The 18,628-nt window shown below is 46.3% G+C and overlaps 1 long non-coding RNA gene and 1 pseudogene across 1 annotated transcript; one reads left to right on the top strand and one right to left on the bottom strand.

The window, feature by feature from the left end:
- The first annotated feature begins 8,949 nt into the window (after positions 1 to 8,949).
- Positions 8,950 to 9,938, top strand: LOC144170418 (uncharacterized; annotated as a pseudogene).
- Positions 9,939 to 13,330: 3,392 nt separating this feature from the next.
- LOC144170412 (uncharacterized) lies at positions 13,331 to 16,596 on the bottom strand. The gene is made up of 3 exons (XR_013322611.1): positions 16,366 to 16,596; positions 14,367 to 14,450; positions 13,331 to 13,449 (listed from the first exon to the last, which is right to left on the bottom strand). It is a non-coding gene; the product is annotated as an uncharacterized LOC144170412 (long non-coding RNA).
- Positions 16,597 to 18,628: the final 2,032 nt, after the last annotated feature.

Below are 18,628 nucleotides of genomic sequence, written 5' to 3'. Positions count from 1 at the left end.
GATTTCATGACGAGACCAGATGTGTTGCTTCAATGTCTGCTATCATTTCTGATGTGAGCGGGATAACTGCATGCGGTCTACCGGTTTGTTAAGGGTAGCAGAAAGCGCGGTGTACTCTGAGACGCCTTCAGTTATTGACAGTTTGCAGGCCCATGCGGTAGTGCCGGTCTCGAGGACGGCGGCCGTATTTCGAGGGAAGCGAAATGCAAGGCGCCTCTGTACAGGGCCGTGTCAGTGCACATTATACAACTCCAAGTTTTTTTTAATAGAAGCCGGAGCCACTTCACGTAATGTGCAAACCTGCTTTTGAAACTGCATGCAATGCGAACTGTTCCCATAGAACTAAATTTCATGGGTGTAATGAAATGGGCTCATAAATTTTTTTAGTGATAAATATTCTCTTTTACTCTTCCAGAAAGCTCGCCATACCGCAACGGGTTCGTTTCCTCCTTGATGGTAGAAATGCAGCCGACGCGATGCCGGCGGCGCGCTCATTCCAGCTGCGCGCCTTACCGCGCCCTACCGCGCCTTGGTCAACAGCGCCGCCCGTGGCATCTGCGCGCTTTGGAGTCACGTTTCCGCCGCCGGTACTCACACCTCCCCATTCTAGCCACCTTAATAGTGTGTAGTTCGGCCGGAAGTACGGCGTGGCATGGCCGGCAATGACTTTATGGCTACGCAAATTGAGTTTTTGTTTAAAAAATTGCAGCCAAAAGTGCTGCTTTTAACAAATTTTGTTTTGTGTAAGGCACTGTGTTAGAGGGCTAATATTGCAAAACAAATTTTGGAGTTACAAAGAAAAAAAAAAGTAGAAGTCCTGCCTTGGCTCATGCTGCCAGATACAGCGGGCCGTCCCGGATATATATTTGTTAAATTATTACATACTCCAAACTGTATGAGGTTTTATTTGATTTTTTGTAATATTTAGCTGAAAAAAAATATTTAGATTGTCTAAAGCTGTGTTCTTGCTCCCTCTCATTAGTCTCATTATCGTATGCTGCGCGCCTTGGCAGGCGATGCAGATCATGCAGATGCAACCAAGAGATGCACGAATGATGTAATCGCGTTGTATTTATTTGTTTTGTCTAAGCGAGTGTAAACAAACGTAGGTGCGAAGCCTATTACCGCAAGTAAGTCCAAGCACGCGCGAAAAGCATTATGAAACTGCATGAATACTTCATATGGCAAATAAATACTGGCTTGTCGAGTCGCTATGTATGTTGCCCCATTGCGCCTGTCCAAGGCAGCGCATGCTTCAAGGGGTAAGTAAACGCAGCGACGGCGACGAGCGACACGAAAATTGTAACTGAATGGGTGCAGAAAACACATAGTGTGCGCTAGCGAAGCTTATTTAGTGGTGGGCGACAGCAGCAAGCGGTATAAAATAGCAAGCGGCCGCCGGGGCCCTCGCTCGCTTTTTTCCGGCCAGAACCAGCCCACAGGTGAGTGTCAGTGACGATACAGTGAACTGTAGCGACGAGCGACGACGACAGAGGACATAAGCGGCAGTGTATTAATTTTTTTCGCTTGTCGCTTTCGCCAAGTACACTCTGTTGTTGCACCTTTTGGGTTGCGTTTTTCGCGTCACTTGTCGCCGTCGCTGCATGTGGTCACCCCTTCATCTGAAGAAACACCGAAACACCCCGCTAACGCGAGCACATGCGTTAAGAGCTAATCACGCTGCTATTTAGACATGTCTGTGATAGCCATTGAATGTCAAACAGGGCGTCCCGAAAACAGAACTAACAAACGCTTCAGACCCGGGAAGCCTAATCCGTAGTCCTTTGCACTAGCCACTTGCTGCCAATCCGATTCCCACAGTACCCACAATTCCCATGGCGGCGTGCGATCGCAGCGACACTTTCCACTCTAGGTGATACAGAACGTGGAACCTAGCTAGTCGAACCTTTCGTTGCTGTTGCCGCGTGATTTTTCCAGGGTGTCGAACCGGAACCGAACCGAACCGAAAACCGGAACCGAACCGGTATTTTTTCCGGAACTGAACCCGAACCCGAACCGTTATTTTTTGAGCACGCTGAACCCGAACCGGAACTGAACCGGAAAAAGAAATAACGGTTACCGGTTCATGCCGAAACGGTTCGACCCTCTGTTGTTGATATTGCACAGTCAATGCAATTCAGGCCTTTTTTTCTTTCCCGTACCATCAACTTCGTACTTGCTCGCACACTTTCCCCTCCAGACAATTGAACACTATCACGCTTTATGTAACAACAGGGGAAATGAATGAGCACCAATGTAGCATTGGTCTGTTGCTGCTGGAGGCGCGAGCGTAGTGCAAGCTGACCAAACGAAATGTCATTCTCGGCAGCTTGCAGGTGATATAAAACGACTTTGCCCTTCCCTAGCTGCGACTTCATTGGAGAAATCAGGCTGCAGGAGTGCTCCACTGCGCAACAGCGAAAGCTCACACCCGATGTGTGCAAACTTTTTGCATTTCATAATTTGTTGAAAAGGTCCGACACCTGCAAATTATTAATACTTGACAAGTGTGACCGCAGGAGCTGCTCAGTGGCTAAGCTGTTTGCTAAGCCGTTTGCCCAACTCGCTACATTGCTTCTACTGCTACTCGTTCCGGAGGGGAGTACTGCTGTGGACGAATTAAAGAGCGTCTACCCAAAAAGTCCCATCTCATGCTCCACGTGTCAAATTTCCCTTTCATTTTGTAACCGCATTATCTGTTATAAGATTCCGCAATGTAGCACACGGAACGATGGTAGGGGTTCAGGCGGTACGATGACATACTGATTGTAATGCACACTTTCGGTATCGCAAAAGGAATTGCAGTGGTCAGAGCAATAATGCAGTGACTGAGCGTAACTAAAGCTTACTTTTAACAAAAGTGTGGCTAACACATTCGATAAGGTGACAGCTAACAAATTATTCAGGGTTACCAAATAATCTAATTCATTGGTAGTATTTATGTGCCTGTTGTAGAATTTTTCTGTTTTGTTACAAATATAAAAAATGTGCGCCATTGTTATTAAGCGCTGGTATTTGAACACGCCCGTACGCAGGATTAAATTTAAGGCCTCAAGGTTAGCGTGATGGGCGATTGCATAGCGACAATTGCGATTTCAACAAAAAAGGAAAGGACAGAAAATATATCCCACCATCATATCTCTTGGCGTTGGCTTTATGAATAGTTGCTAGGACAACAGAAAGTCTGAGCGATAAAGAAGGTGGTAAATCGTCGCCACTTCATGTGTTTTTCTAATATCTCCTAATTGTTTAAAGTTTCCTTTGCAATTGCGCCACTGCCCTTGGGGAGCAGCACCATTTTGAATGTCAGTTTGTGTTTTGATTTGACGGTCGTTTTAAACTAGTAAATGTTTTTTTTTTATAATTTTAGTGATAATTCAACTAATCGAACCGGTTCGCGAACCGGTTCAAGCTCCCGAACCGGTTCGCGAACCGGTTCGGTACGTGATTTTGTCGAACCGGAACTGAACCGGAACGAAATTATTTCACCCGAACCCGAACCGTAACCGAACCGGTATTTTTTTCGGTTCGACACCCTGGATTTTTCATATGCCGCCAGGAGGCGGCGGTTTTCCGCAGTAGATGTAGAATATCATTTGCTATCGAAAAACCAAGCATCCATGAATTTTTTAATAAAAGAACACTGTAAATATCCCTTGTATACTAATTTGCTGTCTTATATTTGAGTAATGTCTTGTTCAAAAAATTTTACAAGTATGAACATACAAACCGGGCTTAGACGCTCAGCACATTTGGCTGTGAGTATATAAGACTATTGCGCAGTGTGCATTTTACTTTCGCCCTTTCGCCGGGTGGCTGAATCGAGTCACAGACATACAGACGGACAGACAGACATACAGACAGGCCAAAATTTCTGGGTTAAGTAGCCCAAGAAAGACTATCGCCTTTAAAAAAAGGCGCCGGCTAACCAAAGCTGATTTTCAATATTACACAATTAAGCAAACAACCAGCTTTTTATCTCGCAACGCCAACGACTGCTACTCAGGCAGGTATCCCAAGGCAAAAATAACTGCCGACTGTAGGTTGATAGCACCGCAAAGTCAGAATTGCGCCTAACTTCATTAGCCTCGGCAAAATTCTAGTCGAAGTTCTTAAGTGGAAATAACAGTGCGAAACGCGACGCTACCACGCGAATTTGGAGGCTGCTGCGAGCGTGCGAGCGGCCGCTGGCATGGGCACGCCCGCTTCACGTCCGGCCGCCGGTAATGGCCTTTTCTTCCAGTTTCGCTTCCGAAAACGCCAAATTTCACGAGCCGTTAGCATCGTCCCCATTCCCGTTCGAAACGCAACGTTTTTCAGTTAGCATGTGTACCATTTGATGATATCATTTTTACATTGGCGAAAATTTTAGTGCAGTTGGTCTTGAAGAGACACTCGAGAGCCACCGCTGCCTTTTCTTCCAGTTTCGCTTCCGAAAACTCCAATCTTCACGAGCCGTTAGCATCGCCCGAATTCCCGTTCGAAACGCAGTGTTTTGCAGTTAGCATGTGTACCATTAGATGATATCATTTTACATTGGCGAAAATGTGAGTGCAGTTGGCCTTGAAGAGACTCGAGAATCACCGCGGCCTTTTCTTCCAATTTCGCTTCCGAAAACTCCAATCTTCACAAGCCGTTATAGCATCACCCGCATTCCCGCTCGAAACGCAGTGCTTTGCAGTTAGCATGTGTACCATGAGATATTTTTGCATTGCCGAAAATTTGAGTGCAGTTGGCGCCTTGAAGAGACACTCGAGAGCCACCGCTGCCTTTTATTTCAGTTTCACTTCCGAAAACGCCAAGTACTTTAATGAGCCTTATAAAGTAAGAGTGGTTCCCTAGTCCGGGAATCCAAGTGATGACCGGGCGACCGACGCCCTAGATGCCAGTAGTTGCTGGACGTCCAGGTGGTCGCTGGTGATCAGGTTCTCCCATAGCTCATGGAGGGGGAGGGGGGAAGGAAAGGGTGGGAGGTCAGGGTTATGCGCACACTCTAATAAAATGTGGACAAGTGTGCCAGGCTTAGAGCAAAAGGTGCATTAGGAGGGAAATTGAGTGGGAAACATGTGGTGTAAGCGAATTGGATGGACGAAGGTATTCGTTTGGATGCGACGAAGAGTCGTTTCTTCTGATTTCGACAGCTTGGAGTGAGGCTGAGGGAATTGTTGTCTGTCGAGTCGGTAATACTGCGTAATGTCCTGAAATGTAACCATGGTGTGGACGCCGCTTGTTCTTCTGGGGCCTGGGAGGAGAGTGCGCAGGCTTGATGATGGGCAAAATTATTGCCCGTCAATGTAGTACAGTGGGCGGGTTTCCAGACGAGGGCGACGTTTCTTTGCGGCTGATGTTGCGAGAGGAGGCGGAAAGCTGCTGCGGCCACCCTCCCCGCCAAGAAGCTCCGACAGGCAGCTTGGGAGTCGGTTAAGATGACCGCGCTCTTAGTGTGAATAAGTGCGAGTGCGATCGCACTCGCACTTGGTGACAATTAACGCGGCAATTGATATGGTCGCAATTGACAATTGGCAATTTACAATTGACGTGGTCGCAGTGACGTGACAATTTTGGCGAGCCTGCCAGGATACCTCATTTTTCACATTGTCACTGTCAATTCAGCCAGGTGGATTATGGACCCAGAAAAACTGTTAGCCCTTACCGAGGCTTGACGAAGGAGGAGGCGTTGGCGATGTACGAAAGAGCAGCCCAAGAGGAGCAGAAGAAAGCCGAACGCGAACAGGAAAAGGCAGAGAGGGAGCAGAGGATATTGGAACTGAAAGTACGCCTTGCTGAATTCGCTTCGCAGGGTACAAACATAGATTCAAGCGAGAGATCTGGTTCAGTATCACCACAAGCCCCAAAGATCTGCCCCAGAAAATTAATGGCACCATTCGATGAGGAAAGAGACGACTTGGACGCCTACTTGCAACGTTTTGAGAGGATAGCCACCGACCAGGGCTGGGAAAAGTCCGAGTGGGCTACGGCCTTGAGCTTGTGTTTGGCAAGCGAAGCATTAAGCGTCTTCGGCCGAATGCCACCGTCCGATTCATAGGACTACGACAAAGTGAAGATTGCGCTACTGGAGAGGTTTCGCTTGACTGCTGAAGGTTTCAGAGAAAAGTTTAGGTGCTGTCAACCAGAAGACGCTGAAACCGGTCGACAGTTCGAAGCAGGAATCAGCAATTACTTCGATCGGTGGATGGAGCTCTCCGGTACGGAAAAGACCTATGAGTCTACCAGAAATCGGATTGTCTCCGAACAATTTTTGAATTGTTGTAATCGCAATTTAGTCGTGTTTTTAAAGGAAAAGAGAATAAAAGCTATTGACGACCTGGCTGACTCAACTGATGGATTTCTCGAGGCGCAAGGCTTAAAAAACTTTGGTGGGGTGACTGAAGAACAAGAACAACCGGCAGGTGGAGGAAACGCGTTAAAGAAGCGTCACATCACCAAACAGGTTCGTAGAAGATGCTTCCTCTGTGATGGGGTCGGCCATTTAGCCGCGGACTGCCGCATTAACCTTGAAGGTACCAAATCTGACCTGCTTTGCCAAGTCTGCAATATGAGAGGGAACAGAACTGAGGCCTGTCGCCTTAAAGGAGCCATGAAGAGAAAACACAAGTTTGGTTCATTCAAAAGATTGTCTCGTTAGAATCATACTGACACCACTTTTAACGTAAACTTCGCTCAAATAAGCTACATAATTAGGAAAAACGGGAATGGTCATGTGACCCACCAGCTCATTTCCCGCAACAGAGCCTGTGATGTCACATGAGCTAAGCTCTGCGATTGGCGGAGGCTGGCAGAAGCAGACGCAAATTAGGTAGAGCTTACAAACTAGACGAACGAGCGATTTGCACTTAAATTTAGGGCACATTCTTTACAAAGCAATAAGAATGATGGGACAAACAGTGGAAGTTACGAAAGCACATGTAAACATAGAAGTACTGATGCGTTCTGCTGTTCGTACTGCGCACAGCATGCTTGGTTTCGCTGCACAGCACTACGGGGCTTGGGGTTGTCTCAGACGACACTGGCCGATTGACGCAAGCAACGGTGTCTTACGTGACCCCATTTGTCGAGCGAGCACTGTTTCAGGGAACGAATATTTTCTCCCAGAACAAAAACAAGCCAGGTTTAAATGCGGGCAAAAACAAACCAAACGCTTGCCACGGTGTGGTGGCGCCATCTAGGTTACGGAACGTAAAGAAACGTGGGAACAAACCAACACCGCTGTACAGGGTGGAGACAACCTTTTAACGGTCCCGTGCCGCCGCAATTGGGCCAACGGGCTCAACGCGTTATTCTTTTCGTTTCCCACGAGACCTAGCAACGCGAAACAGACAATATGATTCAAACTTCTTCAGTAAACCGCGTTGCGGCGATAATTTTAGCGCGGTTTTGACACAATGACTTGCTTCGGCGGCGAGCGAGCAACTGAAAATGGCGGCGCCAGCGTATACCCTGTACGGCGGATGCGTGAATGAAGGTACTCTAGGCTGCAGAGCGGTCGGTTCCTGTGATGTCATTTGGGACCACGAAAACGCACGATTGAGCGGGAAAATCAAAATGTTAACCTAAATTGTTTAATTTCTCAGTGAATAAAGCACCGTTTGTATCCGGACAAGCGCTGGGGGCACTATAAAACACGAAATCTTTCGAATAAAACCAAATTGCATTTTCTCTTCATGGCTCCTTTAAGCCTCAAGACATAGTTGCGAGGATGGTGTCTCCAAATGCAAAACCAGCGCAACGGCCGAATGATGCTGAAGCAAAAGGAGATGAAGTCAAAACAGTAGGAGCATGCACGGCGATGAGCAATACGGACAAGATGCCAATTAGTGAGGGAGTAGTCCAAGGGAAGAAAATCACGGTATTGAGGGATTGTGGTGCTAACACGGTACTGATTAAAAGGAGTTTGGTCCGTGATGAAGATCTGACAGGAAAGAAGTCACAAGTTATTTTCGCTGATAGTACCATCAAGTGGTTACCTGAAGCCATCATAGAGATCCCAACGCCCTAATTCTCTGGGAAGGTTAATGCAAAATGCCTAGACAACCCTATACATGATCTGATATTGGGAAATGTTCCAGATGTTCGAGATGTAGACACTCCCGGCCCCCAATGGATTTGCAAGGCAGAAATCGAGCACAAAGGGAGTAGCCGCATTAGATCACAGAAGTTGCACAAGACGAATGGTGATTATCCGCATATAGAGTATGCCCAACTGGAAATGTCAGCAGCCGTTGAAGCAACCGTCAAGGTGGGGGAGGAGCGCACCACTCCAAAAGCTTCACTAAATAGACCCTCGTGAGTTGGCCAAGCCCCAGATGCACTAGAAAGCACCAGACACTGCAGGGCTGTTATCAGCAAGTAGGGGTGGAATGGAGAGGACATCGTGCTGTTTGCATGTTTATAGTTCAGAATGAACTTCTTTACGGAAGATGCATATTCCGCTCTGGACGAGTAGTTATACAGCTTGTCGCACCGCAAGACATACGGCAGGAGCTCTTGGCTTTAGCGCACAAAAACATCGTGGCAGGCCATCGAGGGATGTGTGAAACCATCAGGAGAATTGCTGAAGATTTCTTTTGGCCAGGCATGGAAAGTGATGCAAGGAAATATGTCAAGTCCTGCAACGTTTGCCAGCAAATTTTCTCCAAAGGCCGTGTTAGCCCAAGACACGCGGAAAGAGGACAAGTGGTCTCCGAGCGACGGACAGAGTGCAGAAAGCATCATACGACTGGATGAGCCCAGCCCAGCTTGCCCAGCTTGCAACTAGCCCAGCTTGCAACCCTCCTGCAGTTTATTTCAGTTACATCTGGCTCTTTTCAGTGTTTAAACTTTCAAGCTACTAATCCTACAACGTTGGAACCAGCGGCTGTCCTTGTGGTTACTTCCTTCGTATTCGTCTGAATTCGCGCTGGTTTTATCCAAGAGTATTACATCTGCCTGGCGTGCAGTTTACATAAAGACATGGGAGGCGACGAGGAAACATGGCAGCCGTTTCATCATCCCGTTTGTGAGAAGAATTGCGACTGTTCTTCTCATGCCATGGAGGCCGAAGCTGCAGTGCGCATTTGGCAGAGGACTGTGGACTATGAGACGCCCCTGCGGTTCACCATCTCCCTAAGCGATGGAGACAGCAAGGCCTACAACGGAGTCTGTGATGCCAACGTGTACCCTGACACTCCAATTGAAAAAGAGGAGTGCACCAACCACGTGGCGAAACGTCTGGGCACCGGCCTGAGGAAGCTGCCAACGCCACTTCCACCAGGGGAGAAGTTGAAGGAGACCACCATCCAGAAGCATCAAACCTACTTTCAGGTGGCCATTGTGAACAATCGGGGAAATGTCCACAAGATGTACACTGCCGTATGGGTCTCATATTTGCACTCGTGCTCAACAGACGGTGCCGGAAGCCACAAGTTCTGTCCTGCTGGCCCAGACTCGTGGTGCAAGCACCGACGTGCTGAGGCACAGGGCCAGCCTGCACCATGCCACACCCCCCTCCTGATCAAGGCCCAGGGTTTGGCAATCCTCCCCATCTACAAGCGTCTCATTGATGCGAAGCTGCTTGCCTGGTGCCTCCATGGCAAGAAACAGAACGCGGCCGAGTCCCTGAACAGCAAAATATGGCTGCTGTGTCCAAAGACACGGTTTGCTTCCCGGACTGCTGTGGAAGTAGCCACAGCCATTGCAGTCCTGTTGTTCAACAGGGGCCATACGAGCTTTGAAAAGGTGCTGGAAGAGCTTGGGGTACTTCCTTCCGAGGCCCTGGTTACACTCAGCGACCGCGAGACAGCATGCGCATGCACAAGATAAATGTGCGTCAGACCGCTGAGGCGAGGGCACACCGTCGCAGTGCAGCCAAGAGGGCCCGGGTGGAAGAGTCCTGCCGCACCAGCCGGGAAGGGAAAACCTTTAGTGCTGGAGGGTTTTAGAAACCCGATATTCCCTCTGGACATGTGTGTCTGTGTTCAGCACAGGTTTCGTGCTAGTGCGTTTTTAATTTTTGTAAATACACACTTTCAAACTTTCAAACGCGGTTTCCTCATTTCGCAATTTTGGCCGATTTGCATTTTTTGCGGAAGTGTTTCGGGCACTTACAATGGTCATACGACAACGGAATTTGGCACACACATTGAGGAGAGTGCGTAGAGTGCCGATATCTACTTGAATCAGCACTACCTCTCAGCCGTAAATATCTATTAATAAATTAAATCGTAGTTGAGTGGCAAAAAAATGGTACTTTGCTACACAGATACTTTTTTCATAGTTTCGAAGTTTGAGCCCAATTTCTAGCTAGATATCGGCACTCTATGGCTAATAGGGAGCAAAAACTTATGTAAAAACTGATTACAGATTTGGAATCAGGAAGAAAAACAACATCAGTGGTCCAATTTCCGAAGCTCTAAATTAAATAACAAAAAAAGTGTTTTCGAGGAGCGTATCCCCTAAAAAGACAGACAACCGATTTTTGTCGCGTATATGTTCTCTTGCTCATATGAAAGCCAGCGTTTTATATAGCCCGGTAACCGCAAGCAATTTCTAAACAAATCGGCTGAAATAATTTTAATTTGGCAGCAAACTTCCTGAAATCGGAAGGGTGGCGGGTCGTAGTGTCGAAACTTGGCACTACAATATGTGTGACCTGCACGTGACCTGCAAACCTAGCAGCTGCTGTAACTGCTGAAACGTTTACTTACGTATTGAAAACCTTTCAACACAAGTATTTGTACAAGGTTAAATTGTGTATGTATTTCTAAACATTCTTTTGAAAATTCTAAAGACACGCCACCCGCCGCCGCTGGGTTGCTCTCAGTGTGGCTGAGCCACCATGCCCAGAATCAACGGCAGCGTTGAGTAAACAGACCCAGTGAAGGAGCTTTGACGATTCTCCCTGAGTCAGAGGCGTTTGTTCTGCCTAAATATTTGATTTCAGTTTCCAAATACGCCAACGGCAGCTTAAAAAAAAAAAAAAAGTCGCGCCCGGGGAGAATCGAACTTCCCACCTCCGCAACGCGAAGCCAGATTCTACCTATCGTCTATCCCAACAGATGGCGCAGTCGTGCACAATAGACCGTTGCATTGAAAAAACACATAAAGGAACAGGAAAGCCTGCGATTCAAACTTTTTTTGCTGAGGACAAGTTTTAAATATCGTTTTTCATTTCGCATACAGACAAAAGTATATTGCCGAGCTACTCTATGTCATGGTTGCCACCATCATTTTTGCGAGGGACACATACGGCTCGCAGATCTAAAAATTTCGATTTAAAAAGTTCTAGGACGTTATCAGCAAAACCATTTCTCGTCAAGGTGCTTTAAGTGATGCCATTTCATTTGGGATAGAGAATATATACTCGACAAAAATCGGTTGTCTGTCCCTTTAAGACGCTTCACTTTAATGCACCATGAGTTGCACTTGTACGTAAGAAGCCGCATGCTAAATGTAATGGGGAAACGTATTGTGCCGCGGAAACTATCAAGGCCGCGCCATTACTAAGGACGCATGCACCTATTGCTTCTGTAAGTCAGGTATGAATGAGCACAGCAAGAGTTACATAAACTACGCAGCGATTCGTGCTGGCACGCATACGAACAAATCAGGAGCAAGGATAATCAAACGGCCCGTATTCAAAGCTTTCATAGCTTGAGACTCGTCATATGGAACTACTCTTTTCAGAAGTTGCTTGTAATCGGTCGGCCTGAATTCGTAGTTAAGATTACATACTCTGCACACGAAATAATACTATCACAGCACTGATAGACTAATATAGTTGTAAAATCAACACTGTAGAAAGGACCAATTAATAAATGTAGGACCACTTCCAGGGAGGCCAGAAGCCGTTGCGCATTACTGGCTCTATGGAGTGGAATCATGGGCATATATACAAAACATACTGCAGGCATTTTTTTTACAGCAAAGCTGTATACCTCTACCCCCTCTTCCCTAACGGCTTTATCGACGTGAGCAAAAACGATCCCTGTGGGCAAAAATGCCCGCCAATCCACCCTATGAAGGTGGTTTGAAAACGAAGCTGTAAACAGAGGTCGGCAAACTCACTCATGAGTCCACTCACTCAGACTCATTTGGACTCAAACTCACGCGTGAGTTTGAGTTTGAGTGAGCGCGAGGCTAGTGTGGCATGGTGAGTTTGAGCTTGTGTGAGTTTGAGCCGACTGATCCCGACTGAGTTTGAGTCCGATTCCCAAGTAGCACCAAAACATTAGAAGAACGTATTTTTTTTGTTTGGTGCTAACGTTAGAACAATGTTCTTAATGTCATTTTTTTGAAATGTTTAACTAATGTTATCAAAAACGTTACAGTAATGTTTTGTCAAACATTATTTAAACGTCCACAAAACATTTTTACAACATATTATTAATGTTAGTGTTACATTTCCCTAACGTTGCAGCAAACAAGCTAATAACGTTCAAAAAACGTTTAAAAACAATGTAAAACGTTACATCACATTTCGCCAAACGTTATGCGAACAGTAAGAAAGCATTTCTACAACATATAAATACTTTTGGAGTTACGTTTACCTAACGTTGCAGAAGCACCCTACAAAAACATTTTAAGAACAACCAAAAAACGTTACAGTAACGTTTCGTCAAACATTATTGGAACTGTGAGGAAGCATTTCTTCAACATAGTAATTATGTTGGATTTACATTTACTTAACGTTGCAGAAAACACGCTTGAAACAATCTTTTAACGTTGCAAAACCTTTTCAGAATGTGGACCAGGAACGTTACAGTGACGTTTTGCCAAACGTGTGGAATGTGTATCGTGGAGCATTGTTTCTGTTATCCACGTTTGCCGGTTACGATACATTTTAAAGCATTTTCAAAATAACAAGGAAAAGTGAAATTTCAAATAAAATTTTATTTTATTTTTGCATGGTTACAACATTTTTTTTATTTACATTCCATTGCTGCTGCTGTGCAGGAGAGGAGGCTCCATCCAGGGGCTGGCCAACGTTACTTAACGTTGGGGCTGGCTGCGTCTGTGTGGAAAAAGCAAACAATTCCTACTTCAGTACGCTGCGGCAGTAGGCGGTTTTTGCGCGAAAAAGTAGTCGCCGCCTAAGGATTTGTTTGGTTAACGAGCGCACACACGCACACACACGCACATGCACACACGCACGCACTAAAAGGAGAGTAACTGAACAAGCAGCTACGCAGCAACTCGTGCTAACCATATTAAGGTGGCTAGAATAGCAGTTCATAAATTGAACTACTAAAACAAATCAAAATACGCTCTCAGAAATTTTCTACACTCACCAAATACTATTCGGGAACGGATACTAACCTCTCGGACCTTTTTCTTCTTTTCTTCCCGTCCAACTGTATATAGATGACCGCTACCTCAATCGAAACAACCCATCTGAAAATTCGCTTGGTTGTAGAAGCGACGTTTGCTCCTCCAGTCCGGCAGATCTTTCACCTATAAAAGAACACAAAGTGCTACAGAGGTATTACAGATGGTTCACACAAAAGAAACACCCATTAAACACGAATGTGTATAATGGTCCAATTTGACTTACGTAATAAAGGGAACCAAAGTGGGAACTCATAAACGAACAAATTCGATCCTAGTCTTTCTCAGCACTGAAAAGAGTTGTGTGACATGTTTAATACATGCTTGGAACAGGCTAGGGGAAGAAAGGAGGAAGAATTTGAGCATTTTACAACAACCCGGGCATTCTTTTTTTTTTTTTGTTTATTTGCACGAATACAGGAAGGTTCTGTTTTTCAGTCAAAGTCATGCGTATCATTGCAGCCACTAAATTTGTTAGCGTTCACTTTAACCATGGTTTTTGTTTTTTCACGCTCGGCGTTGTTACCTCGTCATATGAAACGCACCGTTATTCATCACTGCTGAGCATTTACAGGATTTTTCAAAAGTTGGGAAGAGCGCCTGGAACCACGGCTGTAAAAGCCTTTGATTCAAGCTGTTCGAAACCGCACCACCGATGAACAGTACTAGAACTAGCCTTTTTGCTCGAAGCATGTCGGTTTTATTTCGGCGAACGACGGCTGTGCATGATCAATGCGGCCCCAATTAAAGCGTGTTGGTTCCAAACTTCTGATAAAGTACGCGCAGTAGGCAAAATTCTCTATCCAGAGTGACCTCTTTTGGGCGGAACGGCTACCTTTAGAGGGAGTGGGTGATCGCTAGCATGACCTAGTACCTCCCACACCTCCTACCCCCAATTACCCCTTCGTATCTTTATCGGCTTAGTTGAAAGTGGCACCTGCCCTGGTCATTCCAGCTCCTGTTGTGCTGTGCGTTATCGATTTAATTCGCTTTTCCATTTTGATTCGCTAAACCCGCTAGCCATTTACACAATATTTACTTACCAGTTTCTATGGTCTCGGGATTGGCACTCATCGTCGATGAACTCCGCGGCTTTCCCGGTTTGAGGGTATCTTGAAAACCATAGCCTGCAATGAAAGTGACTTCGACTCTTTACCAGCTGCTATTTACCAGCCTTTTGGGGTGCATTTCTCACAACTCAAGAACGCGCTATGCTGCTTTAATGCATTTCAAAAATGTAAGTCGCAAACGAACGCATGTACTCGAACAGCGCACTTTTTCCCACCCTCTGTGACACCTAAAGCCCTCAAAGTGCCCCTTTCTAACAAAGTTGGCTATATAGTCACGCAGGTTGTCTGGTTGCTTACCCGCCAGCGAAGAAAGCTACGACAAAAGGCTCAGGTTTGCAGCTTTTAAAGGGACCCTGCAACACTTGCTATCGACTACTAGTAATGTATTTTGGGATAAAGTCTATTGTCCCAGAAATCTCCTCCCGCAAGAATTATGAAAATCCGTTCACAATTAACGAAACTACGCGCGATGAGAAACCGCGCATAATCGTTCCCTCTCAACTCGACCGCGGGCAACGCGACGAAAGCTGCGCACTCTCTCCCGGAGAGGGGGGTGGCTCGCGGCGTTCTCTTCGGCGGCCTTCGATAATCCCATGCCGGGTAGTTTTCTCCTTTTCTCCGCAACGCGGAGGGGCCTATTTCCGGTCTGGTGCCACAAAAAAGCAGGCATGGGTGCCTGCTCGCAAGTGCGCGCTCGGGCTGGTAGGGCGTTTTTGAAGCAATAAACGTTTGTAGTCGAGTGGTCCCGTTGAAAGGGAAGTATTGAGCTCATCACTAAAACTCCGCGCGCACTCCAAACACAAAAGAAACGGCAAAACTGTGCCTACAGGTTCAGGCATAGAAGAGGTTCGTACACAGCGATGACGATGACGGAAATGGGAGAATCTACCCGCAAAGTTGACCAGTGACAGGAGATCGGGCAGCCATGGCCTATGTGACGTCCCTCGGGCCATGCATAATGAGGACAACTGAAGAGAGAGCGGTTTGTTTTTCCGCGTCTTTCACATCGATTTGCGCGCTCACCGCTTCACGTGCACGTGTAATATTTGGCACAGGTATTCCTGGCAGTGTAATCTAAACGTTGCGCAGGTTTACTTGCACTGTTCAAAGAGTGTTGCAGGGTCCCTTTAACAATATATCCCAGAAGTCTGACGAACTTTTTGCGATAGGTACACCGTCATACCGTCTAAGTTAACCAGCGGCAAAATAGGCTACCAAGGGGTGCATTCTGACCTGTTCGTTTGCAAATTTGTATCGACTACATTCCGAAGTAGCTGCACTGGCTGCACCCCCCCCCCCTTTTTTTTTTTCACGTTAAGGAACCCCGGCGTTCCCAACATAATTATCGCATCGCCAGGCAATTAGGTGCAAATGTAATGCTTTTATTGTTTTTAAATTTCGCACAGCGAACTAACGTGACACGCACATTATTTTGTTTCGCGTGCCCAAGCCGCTACCTCACTTGCCCAGCTGAAGTGAAGATCATTCGAGTGTGGGCGAGGTTAGTTATCCGAATTCACTTTGCTTTGCACAAAGCGCGCAAAAATCGTTTCCATGCAACAAACAAAAATCGTTTCCATGCAACGTACCCGTAACGTCGATTCTTCCATCAATACTGCCTACTATATAGTTCAAAGGCCCGTTCACACTTGCGATGATGAGACGCGATTTCGGAAACTTTTGCCGCCCGGCGATCCGTTTTGTCGTTCGGTCTCGGCCAATTTGTCGCCGCGACAGAAATCGCGTTGTTCGTCGCAAGTGTGCACGGGCCTATAAGCAAGAAAATACTCACGAGTTGCTCCTGTACACCTTCCTTGTATGTCGCTTACATTGCCCAAACGCCGCCTCTGGCGCTTCGTTTTGAATATCCAGCGATAAACGGGTCTCGGTTGGACAGACCACGGAGAAAGATATAACACCATCGAACAGGCTACGACTGAACAAGCATGCGCTTGCGCATATAAGTACTTACGTCTACAACTGCAGTGTTCCAGGTAAACGATCCGGTGTAACGACTGGAGCTGGGTGCGCACGGGGTCGGCAGTGGCGAGAAAAGACCCCTTGAGCCCTTGCCCTTTTTTCTTTCCCTCTCATATGGGGCGAGAAGGCAGTGGATCTCCAAGCAACTTTCCGCAGCCGCTGTCTGCGGCTGAAACCTGTCTGAATGAACAAAAAGCCGTGGGGGGATGCTACACAAAGGAACGTCGCACGGGAAACTTCTCCACCCGCCCTTGGGGACAGCGCCGCGAAGTTCGCCTTTTACATCGCAAAGTGTAGACAGCCTTACCTGCTCGTCTCAACGAACAGAATGAAGAGGACACGCGAACAAGATTGACTTTGAACGAGACTGATCGTGATGCCCGGATCAAGGAACGCTTCATAACCAAACATGAAATACGAGTGGTGTAGGGAGAAAATTTGTAAAAAACACCAGTGGCATTTTTTTTTTGTAAACTAGAACTTAAACGTTTTGATTCGCTAGTCAGAAATATCATGCTTCGATGAAAAAAGAATTGTGGGCAACTTAACCAGTCCGGCTGGTGCGTACGGAATAACTGTGTGGTCACATAACTACAAAAAAGGGTTTTTTTTTCGTACATGTATGCTTTAAACAAGTGAGTTACCCCTGCAGCCTTGAGCACTATTAGCGAACACGATTACGTAATTTCTCGCCTGATCGCCGATAAAGCATGCCTTCACCAGAAATGCCTTCGCAAATGGAGTCCATCTCCCCCCCCCCCCCCTTCTTCCTCCCCCGTTAAACGGCTCCGAAAATTACATAGTCTCACGACTAGAAATAATAGGATATCATTTCACAGTAAATCACGGAATATTACGCAAATTACGGGATATTACGGCTAGAAACTGCTCTTTCTAATGTTTTCTAAAATGTTTTCTGAGTGAATCTAGAGCAATCTCTCCCCTGCCCAAAGAACCACAACTTAATAGGAAATAAGCCGCAACGAGTAAAATAAATCTGCTTTATAATAGGTGTTGCTTGAAGTGTGTTAAAGAAAAACCTAACAATGGACACAAATCGTAAGATAAACTTTTCAAACGCAGCATTAATATAATAAAAAAATTCAGTAAGTGCAGTAAATAGTCATTCACGACATATGATTTACCAAAATCAAAATACAACAATACGTTCAAAGCAAATAAGGCATACAAGAACCAGACCGAAGTGGCTAGTACCAACAAATATATTTTACATGACCTGCTCGAGACAGCTAGCGCACCGCTGGCGTTGTCTTATTACCGCTGTTTCCAGAAAACTGCACGTGCACTGCTTCGTACTCAAACGCTTCGTCGTAGTTTTCTACCGTCGTTGTCTTCTTCCATCGTGGCACGTTAGGAGCACACTACGAGTAACCATATCTGTTCTTCAAAATGTTTTCGCATCGAAATGCCTTTTAACCGAGAAGTCCGTGCATCGGAAAGCCCGTGCGCCGAAACCTGCTTCACCGAAATGTCCCAGACCCCGTCATAACAGTAACAGGGAGACACTGAGATCGGATGATTCGTTTCAAATTAGCTCGATGGCATAGGTGCCAAGAAAGTGGGCGCTGAAAGGCTCGATCCCCCCCCCCCCCCCCTCTTCCCTCACCCTCCCCATTTTTCGAGGGCTTCGTGTCCTTACGCCGCACACGATGATGGGAAAAATATGGGTACGCAGCTTTTCAACAACAAACGCAACTCAAGGTTTTAAACGAAGTTCGCGTAATTGGAGGCTAAACATTGCGCTTCGGCTGATTATAAGGACTCGAATACTTCCTAATCGTCTTGCCCTTGCCCGTGAGAAGAATTCGGGCTTTGAGTTAGCACAATGTCTGCAAGGCACAAAATGGGAAAAAAGGAGTCATTTCAATTACATTTGAACCAGGATGTAACTATTATAACTTCCATGTGACGAATTCCTGGATTTAACAAAGTTTTTCAAATCCCCATTGCCAGCCTCATTGAAAACGATGCGTTTTCGACCTGACCTCTATATAACGAAGGCATGGCAACAGTTACACCTTCATGTAACGAATTCGCTACGCTGATGAGCCATCGTTTTTTGCACTTTTTCTGAAAAATTGGCTGGAGATATGCACCAATTTAGCGAACATTGCCCGCGCTGCAAACTACCGTGTGTTTCCAATGTGAGTGTGGTGTCGCTTAGGTGCTAGGCCCAACTGTCGGTGAGTATATTCGCGCGTCTCCACTGATTTCTGAGGTGTAGGTTCGTTGGT

The sequence above is a fragment of the Haemaphysalis longicornis genome, unplaced genomic scaffold, assembly GCF_048455015.1.
Source record: "Haemaphysalis longicornis isolate Haplotype H1 unplaced genomic scaffold, Haemaphysalis longicornis Haplotype H1 scaffold_1, whole genome shotgun sequence".
NCBI classification, from domain to species: domain Eukaryota; kingdom Metazoa; phylum Arthropoda; class Arachnida; order Ixodida; family Ixodidae; genus Haemaphysalis; species Haemaphysalis longicornis.
The sequence above is the reverse complement of the archived record's forward strand: the minus strand, read 5'-3'. Positions and strand labels throughout refer to the sequence as shown.